Source organism: Protopterus annectens, chromosome 3.part1 (assembly GCF_019279795.1).
Source record: "Protopterus annectens isolate FY-2018-M chromosome 3.part1, PAN1.0, whole genome shotgun sequence".
NCBI classification, from domain to species: domain Eukaryota; kingdom Metazoa; phylum Chordata; order Ceratodontiformes; family Protopteridae; genus Protopterus; species Protopterus annectens.
In genome coordinates, this window is record NC_056732.1 from 1123586807 (window position 1) to 1123609318 (window position 22512).

At 37.9% G+C, this 22512-nt stretch overlaps 1 protein-coding gene across 1 annotated transcript in view; it reads left to right on the forward strand.

Annotated features, from left to right (window-relative positions):
• The window catches only part of LOC122797756 (transient receptor potential cation channel subfamily A member 1-like), a 1191690-nt gene that overhangs the window by 1019437 nt on the left and 149741 nt on the right, over window positions 1–22512 (forward strand). The gene's annotated exons all lie outside the window — the stretch shown is intronic.

The following is a 22512-nucleotide window of genomic DNA, read 5'->3' on the forward strand; positions in this document are numbered from 1 at the left end:
TTACCATTCTCTTCATTGTAGAGCAATATCGATGTTGGTATATTTAATAAGCAGAGGGTGCGGGGGCACAGGGGGGCTTGCCTCCCTGCATAAATTAAAAAAAAAATTGTTTTTATTACTTTTTTTATTGAAGTTTCTAACTTTCCAAACTATATCCATTTTACACACACACACACACATATATATATATATATATATATATATATATATATATATATATATATATATATATATATATATATATATATGTATATGGTTTATCTCCATAATGTCGATGTCCACAACAGCAAACCGGCTTCCACAAACTCTGAACTACGCCTTCACAAAACCTCGAATGCTGATATTCTGAACCATTAAATCTCACTCCCTTTTTGACCCATGTTAGCACTAGTTTGTAAGTGTGGTGCAGTTGAAAATGTCGACTTTCGATGGTTTGTCGATGTTTCGGTGGTATGGGTTTTACGGAAATGGTTTGACATTGTGCACCTTCGCTGTTGTGACCTTCAGCATTATGGAGGTATACATATATATATATATATATATATATATATATATATATATATATATATATATATATATATGCATGGGTCTAACTGACAAAGTTAAATCCCCACAATACTGAATCCAAAATGACTGAGACAACATCACCGAAGTGGCAAAACATGGACACCACGGATTACCAAACATTTTGACAGGGAAAGCAGACAGTTGCTCAACATGCTACAAAAAACAAAATGCTTCATGTCAAACCCACCCAGGTGGAGAGCTACGGCCACCACAACACCCAGTGTGGTAGGCTGCACCCCCCACCACACCCTCCAACAACATATAGCAACTCTAGGAATGCACTGTGGTGGGGAAAAAGGGCAAATTTCCAAATTTGGCAAACTGATCATTTTCCATGTGAAACAAATTGGTAATCCATGGTGCTGGTGTTTTACCACTTTGCTGATGTCATCTTGATCAATTTGGATTCAGTATTGTGGAGATTCGACCTTTTCAGGTAGACGCATATATATATATATATATATATATATATATATATATATATATATATATATATATATATATATATATATATATATATATATATATATATATATATATATATATATATATATATATATATATATATATCAGTAGAGTTTTCATGGTTTCAAAAATTCGACTTTATAGCTTCGAAATATTGAATTTTGATATTTCAGTATTCCAAGGATATAAAGTGAATCCATATATGTATACAGAGAGAGAGAGAGAGAGAGAGAGAGAGAGAGAACTGTAGATGTATCTAAGAGGGAAAACATTGTCCTTTTAGAGAAATTTTATTTACAGAGGAGCTGGTTGGAAGAAGAGGTTGTAATATGGGGACATGACCTTACTGAATGGAATCAGCTTAAGAATGGAATCAATTTAATCAGTATTGAAGCACATCTAGTGATGTTATTCACTTTCATGTGCATAGTAATCCAGGACAGATATCTTGTTTGGATGTAAGGTTAAAAGTCTGGTCACCTGGACTCCTGCTGTAGTCTAGTGTAGCTGTGCCTAAGACCCAGATAAGCTAGGTTTGATGGTTTAGGGGCTCGAAGAGGCTGATGGAGAAGATGAGAGAAAGAGTGGCTGATGTTGCTTCATTTATCCTGGTGAGTGGGAACCAGTGCAAACTACAGAAGGCATGGCCTCTGATAAACTAGAAGTGGGAAAATATCATGTGGTGCTCAGACTACAGACATGTTCCTGGCTCTGCCAAGCTGTATAAAACAGTAATTTATAGAAAAGGCATAGCTTTAGGGATAGAGTATGCCAAACTGTACACATTGTCTACAAGGAAAGGAAATACTACAGTTCCACACAGGGTGTACACCAACTGCCACAGGCAGGAATTAAAACATTATTTCAAAAAATGTTTGCCTGAAAAATGGTGACTTGGGATCATCTTTTTCCAAAATAAAGCAGAATGAATGGGTGCAATTGGACTTGGAAGGAATAATGGCTGGCAAATAGTGTAGGATAAGCAAGGAAAAAAATGTCTTGTCTTCATGTACTAAAGGAAAAAAAGAAATTACAATGCATTACTTCAAGCTTCATTTTGTTGATCTGTTTGTTTATTTATTTACTTTTTGCTTAACAAGATTTCTTTTCAAGCATGATCTGAATAAAAATAAAAGTATGATGGACATTTGTTAAAGGTTTGCTGAATGTCATTATATTTAGTATCTGTGAGACAAATATGTATGTGAACATTATAGACAGAGACAAGTGATGTCACAACAAGATTTTATGAACTTTGTACATTCAAGACAGGTTTATTTTTTCTTGTATATATATGTATACATATATATATATATATATATATATATATATATATATATATATATATATATATATATATATACACGCCCTAGTATCTGTCTAATATGAAGTGTAATGGTACCAGGCCGGATTCACGAAACCACCACCTAGCCTCCCTTATGTAGGGCACTGCTGATTTTTATCCCTGAGACCCACCTCCTGCGTCCAAGCACAATATGTCAAATGTCCCATTTTTCTGAATCTCCTTGGAAGTCTACCCCCCCTCCATAAAGTACAGTTTCAAATGGCAGCGTGCTATGAGTAACAAACTACAACATTTTTCGGATCTTCTTTGCATTTTTTTAAACTAACTTTGATTACGATACTTCCTTCCTTTGATCCAGGCACATAATCGACTCTAAGCATAATTGAGACTGAGAATGCAGTTATGCGCATATGCCCAAAATAAGTCTGCATGTATCTAAGGCCCACTAAATATTTTCCCACTTTGAAACAGTCTCAATTTGATATACTGCTCAGTATAGAATATAGTATTGATTATTGTTACAGGCCAAAAGAGGTTTAGGTGGTTCATGCAATGAACTCAATTTGACTATCAAAAGCAGAGGAAATCTGTACACGAGTTTCATTACAGTAATGCTGTACTGAATCTGATGCTACATTGTTTGCAGGGACTTCTTTTACTCTGTGTGCAGCAGACTTGTTTGATGACACTTTAATAATTTCTAGGAGTGGAATCCCCTAGACATACGTCATCATGTTTCATGCTTCTAATGTGAATTATTTTGTCATGTACTAAAATTCCATCACAATTATGATGCAAATAACCAAGCATTGAAGAAAGCTGTTACAGAATATTGAATGCATCTGTCCTCATGTAAACTGGTATTCTGCTATGAGGAAATGATTGATACAAACTCGCAATATCAGAAATAGTAGAAAATGTATTAGTAATTTGAACTAATTGCATTTTTTCTCTGTTATTGTATATTTTATTGCTTCAACTGCATCATGAAGAGTTTTAGGTTTTGTAATTTATATAGTATAAACCTGACTTTGAAATATCTTTAAGATATCTTTAACTAAAATAATTGTATTCCATAGAATGTTTGTGGATAACACATAGGTAAAATACAAAGATATGATGTATCCTTTATTATACAATGACCCCCGCCATTAATATTCAAAAACGTGCATGCTGATTGGTCAGCGTGCAAGTTGTAAATCAGAGTTATAGTAATGGAAAAAAGGTCCGGTCGCCTGGACTTTTTCCATTACTATAAATCTTTTTTTACAGCAATGGAGAACGCAAGATCTCCATTGCTTCACACTGTCTCTCTATGTTAAACTACTTTAACATAGCGAGACATCTTTAAAAAAAGCAACGGAGACTCTCCGTTGCTTTTTTTAAAGCTGTCTCGCTATGTTAAACTCCTTTAACATAGCGAGACAGTGTGTAAAAAGCAATGGAGATCTTGCTTTCTCCGTTGTTTTTTTCAAAACTGTCTCACATAGCAAAACTGTAAAAAGCAACGGAGATCTTGCTTTCTCCTTTGCTTTTGCCCACAGCTCTGATGTACTGTGTAGGCATACGCATGCGCAGTACATCAGAACTGCCGCAGAATACCAGACAGCTGCAGAAGGGCAGCAAGGAGGCATTATACAATGCCATTATTTAAGAAAAGTAATTATTTTTTTCTTAAATAATGTCATTGTATAATAGCAATAACCCACTTCTGGGTGTGGGTAATGCTGGATTTACTCACGGTTGTCTTTGTTTGGCAACTCAGGCTTCACCCTCGTGACCAAACCACCCCAACCGTGGGTAAATCCAGCATTACCCATACCCAGGCGTGGGTTATTGCTATATTGCACTGTAAGCTAATCAGAAGAAGGGAAGCAAGATACTCCCATATTACCCATGTATTTTGTAAGTAAGGTAAAACACTGGTTATTAGTTTTATAGTTAGCACACTATACTGGGAATGGTGAATGATGTTTAGTGTACATGGTATAAAGAAATGTACAGCTTGCTAAATAATAGAGACAGTCATTGTCTCCATGTCAGTACTTTTATGTTGGAGTATATTGACTACAACAAATCTGCTGAGCAAGTACTCTGGCAGCTTTATAGTTTCTTAACTGGGCTGGTTCCAATAGACTTAATCAGTCCACAGTAATATGAATGCATTTGCTTTGGTCTCTTAAATAGCTACTTCAGCTTCAGGCTGCAAATATTGCCTTGGCTTTTGAATTCCTACTTTCTCTCCAACCTCTACGTCTTATAGTCTTCTGTTGGTTTTATTATAGCATTTCCTTCATTCTTTGTTGAGTTTTAGCAGTGCAGTTGAAGACAGTACTTTGTCTTTTGCCTTCTGCTCATTTACCAAGTTGGTGAGAGATTGAGTTCCCACAGCCAGATATTCTTATATTCCAATACTGTAATATGGCTAGTCCACATATCATTTGTTAGCACTGCTTTTCTTGTGATTCTGCACTGTCTTGGAGATTTCTCTACTTGTCTATTAAATTGTGGATAGTTTGTGCTGGATACTACATAGTTTTTGTCCCTGTGCCTTCCAGCCATCAAACTTCTAATGGCCTGTTATCTAGGTAACATGAGGGTGCTTTGTCCTTTCACTAACATCACAACAAAGAGAACATGTTTTCATTTATGAACCTACCCCCACCCCCTCTGGTGGTAATGTGAGCACTTGCATCACTTTGATGGCCACCTATGAGCTCTCAGTCTATGCAGCCATATTATCTCACATTTTCCAACATTTTTAATATACACTTGTGCAGATGCATTATGAATTCTTGAACTTCTTAATATGGACCATTTCAGATCTGACATCATCTATCTCCTTTTATGAAAATATAGACTACATTGCTCTAATCACATTAGCCTATATTGTGCCTTTCAGTGTAATTATTTCAGGGAACTTGGAGAAATAATCCAAGCTTGTCTGATACTTTGTTTTTCTGATCTCAGAGAAATCCATACTCAATATGCTCTCATGTCTTTCTTGGATTCTTGTTAAGGCATGCACTGTAGCTGTTATAACTCTGTACTAGTTCTTTTGTTTGAGATGATATTCATGGTTATAACATATCTCATTGTTTTTTAAACGCAAATGTGATTCATGAATCCAACTTCTTGTCTTCTCAGTTTAATTGACACTACTGTTTTATTAGCATTGGACATTCATTTCTGGACACAACTAATTTCTGTCTTGAAAACGAGAGATTGAATTTCTTTCCTCACTCATTTTGTTTAGACCAACATTTTACCACATGAAAATGCTGGATAAAAATGGAAAATGCATCACATAGTATGTGGAAACCTTCATATTCTGGTGACATAGCTTATTCTAGTTATTGTCTTAAGTTATTGAACCATACTTCTCAAGTTTTCTGATTTGTTTATTATTGAATAGGTTTAGTTTATAAAAAAAACTGTAGCAACTCTGACTTCCGCATATAGTTGTTTGCATTCCTGATAAACTGACTTTCAAGACTTCTCTGTACTGACTGCCAGAAGTTCAACAAATATAGATTTACTGGCATTATTTGCACACTAGCAGCACCATTGTCCGCACATTCAGACATCACTCTGAGACACACACACACACACACACACACACACACACACACACACACACACACACACACACACACACACACACACAAACATACATAATGTGGACAACCAGAAGATTAAGAAATGTTTTACACATACCCACCTGTAGCATTTTTACACATCCCATACTAAATGTTCTTCTAAATTCTCTGCCTCAGCAATATTAGATTGTGTTTCTGCAGTTCAGACCTCTATGTCATGATGTTTCTTTATTCTTATAAATCTATCCTCCTATGCTACATTTACACTGTGTTATGTTACATTTATTTTATCTTTGTGCATTTGTATACTTGTAGTATATTTGTGTACTATGCTGTAATATGTTATACTATGTTGTCATAAGTTTTGTTATGTTGTTCTATTACATGTGTACATTATTATTTTCTGTGTCCCAGTTATAAAATTCAAATTTACAGGGAGATTTTATCAAAACACATGCAGACACACATATGCACACTCATACACATGTATACACAAATGCACATACATACAGCCGTATATATGATTCTGAATGTCCCAGTTCCCTGATACTGCATTTGCACACAACTTTCACCCCAAGCCAGTTTTTGGGAAGGGTGGTTGTGCTCACCCAAACCCCATGGGGGCTTGACCACACCACCACCTTTTCCTAATTCTTAACTCCAGGTTAGCTGCAATGACAGAGTAAAGAAGCAATCCTGATTTTTGTTAAGTTCATTTAAATGGGTTTCATGAAAAGGATGTGATATAATTATATATAAACTCACATTTTCCTGAACAGCTAAATAAACATTTTATCTATTTTAATGCTTTTTCTCATTGCCAATGTTTACCAGTTAACTAGCCACCAACATAATGTCCCATTTGTTCCCCTAAACCATGGTGAAACCTGTTATTGGTAAGCCATCATAAAGCAACCTTGACAGGCTCTTGTTTTCTAACCTAGCACATCTGTCAGGCCTATTGTTCTTTCACCTGTGGATGTTCATATTGAAGGATATTGTTGGAACATGGCTAGGCAATCCAAAGAACATGTCCCAGGCTCATAATGCTGCATGGTATGTACCTCACTCCATCTTTGCATTGATATTGCAAATGGCCAGTCTGACCTCCACTCCCCATAATGGGTAAGCTGATGTCAGCCCCTCACTCCAACTTCTACCCTAAAATGTTACTCTAGAACTTAAAAAAAATGATTTATCTCATTTGTCTGGGTCATCATCCCTCTAGGTCAATAAACTGAGCTCATATTTTACCATTTTAACCAGAAAACATTTCCATAGGTACACTGGGAATTCTCATCAGTATGCATGGCAGGTGTGACTATTTGTTTAGCTTCTGAGACAGACTAGTATCCTATTTAGGGTTCATTTTCTTTCCATCAGATAACTGATCATTGCTCCGATAGGCTTTGACCCCCTGCAACCCTGAACTGAAGTAAGCAGGTATTTGAAGAATGAATGAACATGTTAACTATGTAAAATTTACTAAACACAGATGTATTTTTCAGGAATGACTCTACAGCGCTTGGTAGTTAAGGAACTTCCTTAACAGTCATAAAAAACTAAGCAGTGATTAGCTAATCATACACTGCACTAGAAGTAAAACCTCTACCTCAAAATGGGCCATATATATGACTGTTTTACTTGATTTTGGTGTACAAATTCCCTGTATTATGAAAGGACATCACTAAAGTTCTGATGTCTCATGGAAACAGGCAGAGTGTTAATCCATTAAATGAAGGCAATTAGATTACTGGAGAAAGACAGTAAATAACTAACCATTATAAATCCTCTAATGTCCAGAAGAGGATCTTTGAAAATAATTTTTTGAGAAAACTCTTAATTTCTCTTTAGAAAAAAATAATTTTACTTCCAAAAAGTTGGTGACATCCCTAGTACAGACATGTAATACCTTACCACTATAGCAACTTTGGCTAGTTTAGGGGCTGGTGTGATTGTACCAGGTAGGACTTGCCTTCACTACATATTTGGAAAATAATATTAACATTGGCATGGATATCTAAGCCATCTTATTTACAAAGAACTGATATAAGTCTGGAATATGGCCTCCTAACAATAGTGTCACTCGGTCTATTTGGTTGGACACAGTGATTTCAAAAATCAGGACAAAATTCCAAAAGTCTAGTCAAGGAGGAAGCTTCCTTGCAATGTAAGCCTAAGATATTCCACCCTTTACTTCCCAGTGTCAAATGCTAAATTGAGTAGCTTGAGAGTAGGTTGTAGTTCAGGAAGAAGAGTGAACTGTAGGTTCTGTCTAGAAATTCCAACATTTTCAAATTAAGTCCCTTCAAATCTTCAAACTAAAATGACTTGAGTCAGTATTTATTTAAAGAGGAGCATTGATTGGATTAGCACTTCCATCTTATAGACTTTATTAGGGCAGTGAAAGCTATTAACATGGTCTAATCCATATTAGAGCACTTCTGATTCAGTTGAACATCAAATAACAACACCCAATTTACAATCATCTACAAACTTAGTTAACCACAGGCCAGAAATGCTGTCCTGAAGGTATGAGAAATAGATACCAAATAGGAGAATGCCCAAAGCTGAACCCTGTGTTACACCACTGGTAACATTTTTGCTTTCAGAAATGGCACCTGTGACTCTACCTTCCCAGTATGACTTCATAGGTAAGTACTATGTAGTCAGTCTGTAGAATATTACACGCCTTGCCAAAACCCTATTCAGGAGTTCCCTATTGCCTCAAGGAGGGCAAAACAAGACAGAACAGTGGAGAATATGAGGCTCTACATTCAATTATCTATGCTTACCTTGAAGGTGGCAAGGGTGCTGCTCTATTTGTCATGTAGTGGAAGTTGTTCCAGAGCTTTGTTTTGCACCAGTTTTTAACATGGTCTAATCCATGTTGGAGCAATTGTGAGTCAGTTGAAGACTGAATAACAACACCTAATTTATAGTCATCTGCGACTTAGATAACCATAGGCTAGAAGTGAAAGCCCGAAGGTCTGAGAAATAGATATTAAACAGTTTATGAGCCAGCACTGAGCACTCTGGTACACTACTGATAACGTTTTTGCTTTCAGAAGTGGCACCTATGACTCTAACCATATGAGTTTGGTCAGAACAGTAGTTATTTATTCACAACACAATAGAAGGATTTATATTTAGATTTTCAAGTCTGTTAATAATGTCTGCCTGGGGAATAGCATCAATGTCCTTGGACATGTCTAGATATGCTGAATGCAATGCATAACCACTATCCATTGCTTTGGTTGCCTATTCAAAGAAATGAATGTGGTTAAAGATGAAGCTCCTTACTTTGACAAAGCTGAATTAATGAAGGTCCATGGTTAAGGGATGTCCAGATTAATGGAGTCAGAGATAATGTCCTCCATAGCTTTACATATGAGGCTAGTGAGACTGATGGATCTATAGTTCTCAGGTCCATATGTGGGCACTCCTTTTGTAATGATGTTACAATGGCTATTTTCCAGGCTCCAGGAATCTACCATTGGAGAGGCTCAGAGTAAAGTGGTTAAGCAGGAGTTCAGAAAAGCCATATCTGGCACTGATAATATGGCAATCTGATATATTATCAGGACCTGTGGATGAAGTATTCTTAGTTTTTGAGGTGGCTGGGAGAACGTTATTCATATTAACTAAGGAGGGGTGTTCAGGGTTGTGGAACCTATGGACTAGCTATAACTGTGGGTGGAGTACAATTTGCACTAAATTTGTTAGTTATGATATTAGCTATTTCCTTTGGGTCTGAGAGCATAGAGTTATTGTGTACTTGCTCCTAACCTGATACACTTGTAATACGTGACTCTATCGTCAGGCACACTGACGTCCCGCTCACCAGGCTGAACAAGGAGAAGGTCACGGTGAGATGCCTGTCGGGCACTAGGATCCGCCACATAACATAAGCACTCAGGTCACTCCAAGGCAAGTATAAATATGACTCAGTCATTGTCCATGCTGGTGTGAATGACCTGAGACGTACCTCCCTGGACTACATGAAAAGAGACATAGAGGAGTTCTCTGAACATGTATCCCAGGCCGGTATGACCCTGACCTTGAGTAGCATCTTACTTACAAGAATGATGCCACAATATGAAGACAAGATGATCAATTTCAACAATTGGCTTAAGTATTGGTGTCATTCAAAGGGGATTCAATGCCTGTCAGCCTTGGATGACATGCTTCACAAGCCACGATGCTTCACTAGGGATGGCTTGCACCTGTCACCCCTGGGCTTTCGGATATTGGCAAAGGCTCTTGCTACCCCCATAGTGCCTTTTTTAGGCAAGGCTCAAAAGACAAACCCACCTCCATAGGTATCACTAGGGATAAGAAACTAAGAGTAATGCTACTCAACTCCAGAAGTCTAAACCTCAGGATGCATGCACTCTAAACTCTCCTTAGCATCGAGAACATCGATATCTGTGCAGTAACATAAACCTGGTTCAAGGCTCCTGAGAGCACCCCAGCACTACCAGGTTATACCTCATACCATGCTTTTCAGCCCCAAAACTTGGATCGAACCACAAAAGGAGGGGGAGTATCAATATTCGTCAAAGATACCCACACCTCCAGGTTGGTGGCACAGCACGAAGCATCAGAGACTATCCATGTGCAACTAACAGTGGGTAAAACTGCCTTCCAGTTTATAGCCTGCTACAGATCACCCTCCCAAACCCAGGAACCCCACTCGGCCTTCCTGAGAACACTGGAAAATATGAAGGTCTCTCCAAACACTATTATATTGGGTGACTTCAACTACCCAAACATAGACTGGGAGCATTACTCTAGCTCCAACACCCTAGCCCAAAGGTTCCTAGAATTTATAAACTCAAATGCTATGGAACAACTTGTTACCACTCCCACAAGAGGGGAAAACATACTGGACCTGATCATCACCAACATGGGGACTCTATGCTCCAGACCAGAAGTGTATCCCTCACTGGTAAGATCAGACCATAAACTAATCTCACTGGATATTCACATCCCGACTCCACCCCCTGCCCTGAAAACCACAGTGAAAAACTTCTCTAAAGCAAATTTTGCACTCCTCAAAACCGAGGTGGAATCCTTCAAAGCCCCCGGGCCTGTGGAAAATATGGCCCAGACTGCAGAATCCTTTATAAATGCATTCTATGAACACCTTCAGGAATGCATGGATCATGCAATCCAAATAAAACCAAGACCCAATCCTCCAAAGGCAGACGTCCTGTCTGGTGGACCCCAGCCATAAACAAACTATACAATAGAAGGAGGAAGCTACTACATGATAGAGCAAAATCCCAAAAAGGGAAGGCATCGGGCACTCATAAAATCATCTAAGGCCAGCTTCGAGAGAAACATTGCACAGGACACTAAGGATAATTACAAGGCTTTCTTTAGTTATGTTAGGAACCTGGGTGGGAATTCCCAGATATGCTCAGAATTAGTCCAAAATGACAAAAAATACACCGAACCCACAGACATTGCCAACATCAAGGCTGACAGGTTCAGCACAAACCCCCCCCCTCCCCACCAAAAGGGCAAATATCTATCCCAGCAGAGTGCTGCCCCCCTGACATCTCAGATGCTCAGGTAAGAGCTGCCCTCTCCAAAGCAAAAAATACAGCATCAATGGGACCAGACGGTGTCCCAGGCTGTGTCCTACATGAACTCCAAGAAGAGCTAAACCCAAACATAAAACTACTGTTCAATCTTAGCCTTACTACAGGATATGTACCCAGAGTGGCATACAGCAACAGTGGTCCCTCTGCACAAAGATGGTGCCTCAACAGATCCTGGAAACTATCGCCCCATAAGCCTGACTAGCTTGGTCTGCAAAGCTATGGAAAGGATCATCATGGACCTCATAAATAAAGATATTGGGGACCTACAGACTCTGGATCCTACCCAGTTTGGCTTTGTTAAGGGCAGATCCAGCCTCTTAAACCTGGTTGATTTCTTTGAAACAGTCACCAAGGCCATTGACGAGGGGAAGGTGGTCCACACAGCCTACCTGGACCTCGCAAAAGCCTTCAATACAATACCCCACTCTGGCATTATAGATAAGCTCACCAGCTTAAATATAAACCCCTATGTCACTAGATGGGTTGCAAACTGGCTCAAGGACAGAACCCACATGTTTAGAATTGCTGGAGCCATGTCAGACTCTAAACGAGTTACAAGTGGCATCCCACAAGGCTCAGTCCTGGGACCTCTCTTGTTCGGTATATATTTCTCGGAGGTACAGGCCAACACGGAAGGACTGTGGCTGACCAAGTTCGCAGATGACTGCAAACTGGGCACCATAATTGACTCTCCAGCCAACACAAGCATTCTCCAAAAGGGCCTCATAGAAACAGACAACTGGTGCCAGAGCCATGGCCTCAAGCTAAACGCCAAAGAGTGTATAGTCATCCCCTTTGGCAAAAACAAAGTGCCCACAAATTACCACATAGGTGGTAATCCATTAAGTACAGAAGAAGTAATTAGGGACTTGGGAACCCAAGTTGATAGCAATCTCTCATTTGACAACCATGTGGCCAAAGTGGTTAAAAAAACATTTTATATAGCCCACCTAATCATGAAGGGATTCACATCAAGATCAGGGGAGGCCATCGTGCCTCTTTACTCATCCCTCATCAGGCCCATAATTGAGTACAATGCCCCTTTTGGGATGTACCTTACCAGACACCTGCAGCAACTGGAAAGACCCCAAAAATACCTCACCAAGAGGATCAAAGGGCTCAAACAGATGCCATATGCTGCCCAGTTAAAGAAACTCCAGCTCTACTCAGTGGCATACCGCCTGCTCAGAGGTGATCTGTGCCTGACGTGTAAAGCCAAGCCATGTCCAACCTGGAATTAATGGACATGCTGCACCTCAGAAAATCCAAATCCCATCGAGCTACATGCTCGAGAGACTTGAACCTCAGCACTGAAATAAATAGGACATGCTGGAGGGACAGATTCATAACCCAGAGGCTCCCTTCACTCTGGAATAAAATCCCAGTCCAGGTTAGGCAGAGTCCCTCATTGACTGTCTTCAAGAGGAATCTTGATGAGTGGATGGGAGATTGTAGATTTACCCCGGGTATCACTTCTGTGTCATTGTTAGACAGAGGCACAGTATACTAACCTCGAAAAAGGGCATAGTAAAATTAATTTAAAATGGGTGGCGAAAGCCAAACACACTCTGGCTAGGCTTATAAATGCCCTAGGGCAGATAGCCTAGTATGAACCTATGAACCTATGAACATTGTTTTGAAGCAGTTGTTAACTTACTGACATAGTTAAAGAAAGATTTACAGTCATTTTGGGTTTTACTAGCTATTTTAAGTTCATACTCAGCTTTGACTTTTCTAATGGTTACCTTAAGCTCTTTGTTACTTTGCTCAAGTTTGTTCTTAAGATAGATAGAATGATTATCCTTACAACCATTAAGCAGTTTATTTATCTTGTTATATACTTTATTTATACATGTACTCCACCACAGGGGGTTGTTTTTAAATATCTCATTATAGTTGGTGTTGATAGGGACTGCCTTTTCAGTGCAACTATAAATACAACTATATAACTACTTAAGTGTGAGTAGAAGACAGAGGCATAAGCTGCAGCTATAGCAACGGGATCCTTTAGAGGACAATTACAGTAATTATGGTAAAGTTTATTTAGGTCATTAAGTAACTGAATAAGGTTTGATTTTGAGAAGTCCCCTAAGCACAGAACTATTTACAAGGGAAGTATTTTGGAATTTCATAGACTTCTGAACAGTCCAGAGACATCACTTTTGAGATTATAAATCCTATCTGTAGTGTTCACCATGAAAATATACTAATACCTAAATACAGCAAAATTAAATAAAACAAATTTTACTTTAGTGTTACAGACTGAAGTAAATCAAGAAATGACAAAACATGAAAGATGAGAAAAAAACTGGTGAACCAAACACAAAAAACAAACCAAGTTGGAGCAAGGAAACACCAGAGGTAGATGAATCAGATTTATTGAATAAGGTTTTAGTGCTTTTGTCAGAGTATAACCAAAGACTTCTTCAGAAACACTATTACAAACAACAATGCCTCCATATATACCCCCCATAAGGCAACATTTAACAAAAACAACCAATAAAAAAAGTTTTCAACATTTAAAGTAAAATCACATAAAATTCATGTCACTATTTACAAACACATAAAAGTAAAAATAACAATTGTCAACACTCAATATTCAGTTTAATCACACCACATAAGAATGAAGCCTAAGCACACTGGCAATATATAAAGAATCAGTAAGATCAGGATGCACATAAGCATTTAACATGATTTTCCATCTAAGTTATTAATATTCAATCAGGTCATTCCAAGGGCCACCTCTTGCACTTTTGGTAACTACATCCAACCCCATGAAACCAAACTCATGTTTTGGGTTTTCAGACACATGTCTCGAAAGGGCATTATTTTTATTACCTTTCTTAATATATAAAATGTGTTCATAAACACGCTCCCTACATTTTCTCTGGGGCTTTCAAACATAAAAACAGTTACATTGCTTACAAAGAGCTAAATATATAATACCAATTGTGTTGCCGTTGCAAAAAAACTGTGTGCTTACATAAATACCATTAAAAATAGTTGCTTCCTGTTCAATGAGGTGTTTACATTGGATGCAAAAAAACACATTTATATGTACTATTTTTTTCTAGAAGTAACTACAGGATCATCTCTACCAACACATTCCAGAATCTCTTTAAAACACTTCTCCCTCCTATAGACTATTCTAAGACCATCCCCAAAAATGTCCTTAAACTCATTGTAACAAGAAAAAACATTCCAATTGTTCCTTAGAATCTTATAAATATGAGAAGACTTGTGGGAGTACGTAGTAATGAAGGACAAAGAATAGTCTTGTTTTGGATTGTTGGAACCACCTTCCACACTTACTAAGTTGGTTAAATCATTAGTGCCAACACTAAGCAAGGGAGTAGAAAACCCACAAGCCCTTTTCTGGCTAATTTCCACATATATAATGGTAGCCAACTCTCGTGGATAGCTCCTAGCTGTAAACATGCCCATCAAGATTTTAGATTCCCTCTCAAAGGTCTCATCTTCTGAGACCATTCCAGTCAAATGCACAAATTGTCCTTTGACAATGCCTCTTTTTTGAAAAACAGTATGAGAACTATCATAATGCAAGAGGCCATTTGAGCAAGTGGGCTTTCTAAAAATGGGGTCTATATTAGAACACCGAACATTTAAAATGTTGAGTGTTCTAATATCGACCCGTTTTCATTGAACGCTGAAAATATCGAAGAAACAGAAAACCGAATTCTTTCCTAGGGAAGGAATTTGGTTGTCCGTTTCTGTTTCTTTGGTATTTTCAGTGTTCTGGTGGAAAGTTACGGGTCGGGTTCAGGTTAGTGTGCGACTGAGTGCGGGTTAGGTTAGTTAGGGTTAGGGTGTGGGTTAGGTATGTGTGCGATTGTGTGGACATGAAAGTTAGGGTGGGTTAGGTGAGATAGAGTAAGTGTGCGGGTTAGGTATGTGTGCGATTGTGTGGACATGAGGGTTAGGGTGGGTTAGGTGAGTTAAGGTTAGGGCACGGGTCAGGTAAGTGTGCGAATGTGTGGACATGAGGGTTAGGGTGGGGTAGGTGAGTTAGGGTTAGGGCGTGGGTGAGGTGAGTGTGCGATAATGATGGACCTTAGGGTTAGGGTTTGGGTTAAGGTAAGTGGATACTTAGTGGTGTGTGTATAATTTACTGTAGGGTTAGAGGTAAGAGTTTAGGTGTATGTGTGTGGATTGCTGTTTGGTGTGCTTGTGTAGTGTGTATGTGTTTTGGAACAGCAAATTTTTCCCTAGTAAAAAATTTGCTGTTCTGAATGTTCGATGTTTAGTATTTTCAATTGGTAGGGTTCGATATCAGAACACTCAACATTTTTAATGTTTGGTGTTCTAATATAGACCCCTAAAAATTTTACTAATCAATCTCTTATTAATAACATCTTTCATTAAATAGACAACCAAATAAGAAATTTCAGTGTGGCTACATTTAAAAGTAAAATTGAGCAAGGAAGTAGTTTGATTCAAATAGTCGATGAATAAATGTAATTCATCCTCAAACTTATTCCATGCAATAATAATGTTGTCCAGGAAGCACATATACAATTCCTAGGGTGTTGACATCCCAAAATTCCCTAGGACTTACTTCCTTTCCGATTGTAGTATCATAATATCAGCAAAAATGGGGGCACATGCTGCTCCCATTGCAACACCTTTCTTTTGTAAAAAATGATGTCTCCCAATAAAGACAAAATTCTGTTTTAACAATAATTCTATAAGCACATCTAAGGTATTCATTTCATTTTTGGAAAAGACCCCTAACTCAACCAAAAATTCATGGAACTACGCCAGACCAATATCATGGGGTATCACATTGAATAAATTAACAAAAAATATGAAAGATGAATTGATCATAATATTAACAAGGGGCCCGGATAAGTAAATATTGTGGGAAGAAATATCCAGGGAATTGGGAATTGTTGTGGCTAGGCTTGCATAGGCCCTAGGGCCAATAGCCTAGTGCCAACCTATGAACCTATGAACTTATGAACAATAAAACAAGCTTTTAGAAATATATAAATGGCAAATCATTGGGTAGTTCTATAACAGTGTCACACATAGTGGAAATAAACCAAATGGAACTGCAGAGACCCTGAATATGTACTTTGTGGATTTCATGGGTTAGCAAGTCAAACAATATACAAGGTAACATTGCTCAATGTGTTATTTATTCTTAGAACAGCTCTGTTCTGTTTTCCATATATAACACTGGAGACAATAATACAGGCATTTCAAAAGTTAAATCAAACTACTCCAGAGACAAGATGGCATCCATGCAGTTGTGTTGAAAAATCTGAAGGAATATTTACTATCTATATTGTCTCTCCTATATTTATAAGGTTATTTTTATCTGGATTTTCTTCTATTGAATGAAAAACATCAAATGCTACACAAGTATTTAAGGGAGTTATCAGTATTGATATGAAAAAAAACTACAAACAAATAAGCTTGATTTCTGTGTTAGGCAAATATTTGGAAAGATGCATTCTGGACCACTAGATCACACTTTATTTGCTGCCCACTCTCATACAGAAATCTTTATAGAGAAAAGTAATTAGCCAAATTAAGGCCAGGCATTCTGTCTCTAACCACCTCATCTCTGATGTAAGATGTCCACTGGCTAAAAGTGTATTTATCCCAAAACTGGAGTATAGCCTACCATAGTTATACTCCATTCACTTCATAATACCCAACTGATTCAGACCACTATGAATGTTATCTATAGATTCAGTAACCTTCTTCCAAGGCAGGAACATGACTGTGTCACACAGCAAAAGACAATTTCCTGCCCATTCCAACCTGATTTAGACTTCTGCTGTCTAGTCTGTCCACATGAGCACTAGTACCACACAATGTATCGTGCACTGCATATCAAGCACTATCCTTGGTTAATTTGTGGTGAATACAATGAATTCCTCACCCTTATCCACCCACCATTCAATGTTCTTCTTCTTGGAGAAAGACATTTCTAATATTATACCATCAAACTGCTATCAAATACTACAAAATGTTTGACAAAAATGGATTACAAATTCTTCAAAAGAAAACTTACTGAGCACCTAAAGAATCATATAATTGTGAAAGGCTAGTCCAACTCTGTCTAACCACTACCCAATATAAGATGGCTTCCAACGTCTTCACTAGTAGAGCTTTTATCCTATATAACTAGTGACATCATGCATCATACATCATACATCATCATTATCATTATCCCCATTTTCCTACATGAGGTCAGTGTGTTACTTCAGCTGTTGCCATCTCTCTTGATTGAGTGCCACACTCATACCTTTTTCAGCAGTCAAGGCTGACTGTCACAGTCTTCTGTTATACAAATGTATTCATCTCTATGCTGGATATCCTTGTTGCCTTTTGCTTTCTTCCTGTTTGTCCCAAATCTTCTTCACCAAGTTGTCTTTCATCCTTGTTCTTTGCTATTGCAGTTGCTTTCTTATCACCTTTGTGCTAACCAGTATCTCCTGTTATCCTGGTCTGTCTTTTTCATATTCCACTTTTTCCTGCACTCTTTCTTTGTTTTGATGACTTTCTGAACATCTACATTCCAGCAACAACAACTTTCCTCATGTATCATATTTCCTTACCTGGTTGTACCATGTTTCTGTTCTGTAGTCCTAACATATGCTGTTTTGAGGTTCTACCATTTTTCTTCAGCTCTACCTATCTCCTCTTCTTTCTGTTGCTCTAGAGCCCTGAGTATTCCCTTAAATTTTTATGGTTCCATCTAATCAACTTTCAGGTCTCCGGTCTTGTCTCTGTTAACCTTAGATCCTTCTTGTGTTTTCTCTCCATTCAACTTCCAGATGTTCAGCCTAGTTTCTGTTGTTGACTTTTGAATCTTCTCTAACCACTGCCTGCAGCAGATTGTGGTATCCAGTGCTTTATGCTGCAGGTCATCTGTTTCACTAAACATAATTTGCAATCACTTATTCTATGCCAATGTCTTTTCCTTACTATATGGAAGTCTACTGATGTGCATGTTGGCCACTCTTTTATGTGATTTTGTGACTGCCTCTCTTGCTGAACCATGCATTGGCCACCATCACACCATTTACCAGACATAAGTCTAGAATGGTCTGTCCTTCTTTATTCCTTTTTCCCCACTCGTGGAAATGGGCAGTTCACATATCCTGTTCTGCCTGTCCTCATATGTGCATTCAGGTCTCCCATTATCAGTACCAACTTATGTCGTCCTGCCTTGCCTAGTAAATCTTGCAACTGCTGCCTGAATGCATTATTTTCCTCTCTATCACAATCCTGCTAAGGGGCATAGGCTGATATTATGAATATTGCCCTATCTTTACACTAGAGTCTGATTGGTATGAGTTTATTACTAATTCTGATGATCTCCCTCACTGTCTTGTGAAGCCTCCCCCTCATCACAATTGCCACACCATTTCTAGTCTGCCATCCTATTGAGTAGTAGACTGTCAACCCCAAGCCAAGCCAAGTGGTTTTGCTGCACTGCTTTGCAATCTTGTCTCCTGGTGGATACAGGGCATGTCCAGAGAATGCCCAGCCTCCTCCTTACTATCATGTCATCCTCTTCCAATCTATATTTTGACATTAAGCCTCTATTGATTGTAGCACTTTTTAATTCATGTTTGATGGGTTGTTTGGTTTTATGTCCAGCTTTCACTCAACAGAGCTATCCCAGGTAACCAAAGCTGGACAACTGGACACTGGCAGGACAGTAGCTTATTGACCTAGGGCTACTGGGGTTTATACAGGCACACACTGATCAGTAGTGGTACATAAACCCCTCCCAGCATTAGCAAAGATTCCTAGTGAAGTCAATCTAGGCCAGGTCCTCAACCCATTTATCACATGCCCATTTTTGGTGACACTAGTCAATATAACATAATCACCTTGAGCCAGTTTTTACACTGTTAAATGGCTAGCCTTGGCAGTCTGTGATCCATGGTCTCCTATCTAGAGGATATGGCTTACCACAGTTGATAACCAAAGCAGTTTATCTATACAAAAGCATCTCCAATAGGAATCATCTACAGTATGTGATGCTGCCCACAACTCCATTCTTGGGTAAACAGGAGGTGGATACACCCACATGTAGTGGGTGATGTGAGGAACCCCACAGAGAAACAGGGAGACCATGCATACTCCACATAGGTCTTGGCCATATGTCAGGATCAGACCTTGTTCTTGTGTATGGGAAGTGAAGACCTTAACCATTATGGCAATTTTAGAGTTTTGTATCATCGCAGTGAAGAAAGTCAAAAGCAAGAATGTATTGGGTTTAACAATGAACTCAGCAAGACTAAAAACACTACAAGGTAGACATTGTGACCTGGCAATCGCTAAAACATTTCAGTGATTGATAACTTAAGTAAGAGAGATACATACCCCTCTGGACATTTTGGGTAGCTTGTGACAGTATCTTGCCAGCCTACAGCCAAAATTCGAAACACCTCAATGTTATAAAGGATTAATGTCAAACATGACATGATCATTGCTTGTGATGGGATAAACAATCAAAAAAGGTACTCTCTACTACAGGATATGGTAGGCTTACTGAGTATCCTAGCAACAATCATTGTAAAAACACATCTGCTAAGTGAGATCTTTCCATCATCTTATATAGTGCCTAAATATTATGCTAAGATTGTGGTCTTCAGTCAGTGGATAAGGACATGTTGTTAAACACATAGGATTTAGTGCCCCCTGCCTGAAATGAGGTGTGACCAGCCAGAGTGCTTTACCTCTGATAGGCTTTAAATATCTTCCATTTGTATAAAAGTGTTGAGCAGGGAAATTTTCATCTCCATTGTGTTTTTTAGATTTCTTTATATTCCAAGACAAAAAGATATGACTGTTTCAGTACATGAGAGAAGTCTCTGCCATAAAATGTGTGACATAAAAGCTTTTCACTGCATGATGGATGCAGTTATCTGTAACATTGCTGAAACTTGCTATAAAGGTACACTGTATATGTCACACATTCCAGGCCGCACCTTCTTTCATTGCAGATATGGTAGGTAGGTGGTGGTATCTCAGTACCTGTAAAAGAACACCTAGCAGCCAGAAGACAAGATGTCTCACAGCTAGACATTGCTTAAATAATAATTAAAATATGTGTATTAAATATAATATTGTATATACTTTCCATGTCTCTTATAGAGCATGAGGGTTTCTTAATACCATGATCTTATAATCCACGAAAATACAATATTTTCAGGGATTTATAGAGATTTAAACTACTCAGACAACAACTGGCTAAGCTACACAACATCAAATAAATATTCACGTTTAATTGACTATTTACTTTGTTTACTTATCGAGCTAATATTTGTTAATTAGGTAAATTAATTACCCTAAGGTCCCTTTTCAGCCACAACCTGAGCCAGTCAGATAAATATAAAAAACAAAATAATTTTGAACATGTGCAATGCAAAGCAATATTGGTGTGAAATAAACGTACAAAAATAACGTGAAGTACAAAAAATTATATAATGAGCGGTTATTGTTATTCAGAAATGAGCATATACCAATAGAAAAAAAGTCTGGCCACTAAATTTTCATTCAACAGCCAGACTTTTCTATTGGAATATGCCACAGAGGGGTAGAGAAAATACAAGAAAAATCAGGTGCATTCTGCAAAAGTAAAGAAACAGAAACAGAAATGTACTTAATTTTGATATATTTCTGTGCTGTCCTTTCTTAAACCTCGGTCGACTCTTCTACCTCTCAGCTGTCCCGATCTTCACAAAATGTCCAGATTTTTGCCTCATAGCATTCCTCTTTTGCAAATCAAATTAGTTTCTAGCAAGCCACTGGAGTTGAAGTCATTAAACAATGACATAATTTTCAGATTTAGCCTTCATATCCTTCAGAAAATGCATGCTAAAAAATCACAATGGAGATTCACTTTTCTCAATCACTTCTTTTCAAAAAAAAAAAAACAGCAATAGAGATTCTCTTTTCTTTGTTGCTTCTCTGTGCAAGTATGGGAATGTAACTCCCACATGCATGCAGTACATCAGAAAATGCGGAAGAACAGGAAACAATGCAGAAGAACACTACAGCACCATTAAACAAAAACATTATTTAAGAAAGGTAACCAATTTCTTTCTTAAATATTGCCATTCTGTAATATCAATAACCCACTCATGGGTGTCAGTATGTCAAGATTTACCCACAGTTGGCTTTATTTAATCACTCAAGCTTCACCCTCATGATCAAACCATAATAATAGTGGGTAAATCCTGATATATCCACACTCAATTGTGGGTTATTGCTTAAGTATAACATAAAACACATAATTCATATTAGAGCAAATGCAATAGCATAAGGTGTAGCAAGTAATTCAGTTGTATAAATGATGGTACCACTCAATAGAGTATCACTTGCAAAACATAAAAGAGACCTCCAAAATGTGTAGTAATGGTCAGGTTACAGTGCTTAGATACTGGAAGTATGAAAGAAACAAAGAAATAGTACTAGTAACAGTAATGATAAAAAATAACAATACTAACAATGACAGCAACAGTAATGTGTTAATATATACCATATCAATCATACTACTTTCTAAAACCTCCATTAACATGTGAATTATTAGTGAGTCAGTCTAATGAAGTAGCATACAGCAGACATATCAGGGATGGGACTTAAACAATTTTCTAACCAATATCTCTAAAGCAATTGCATTTATTTTCATTAAGCAGATGGAAATTGAGAGCTTTCTTGAAATATGGAAGATTGCTTTTCTTGTTACTTTAAGTAAGAATTCCAACAGGCTAGGGACAAGTTTTGGAAGGATCTTCAACAGGTAGTAACAGTAAAGGTTAGCCTGGTGCGAATTAGGGAGATGGAACTGTATAGAAACTGGGAAAGGGTTCTGATGCACAATGTATTAAGAAGAGGTTAATATTTTTGAGTGATAGCTTTGTGTTTTCAAGTGATTACCTTTGCTAACTGCAACAGCCACTGTTAGGAGTTT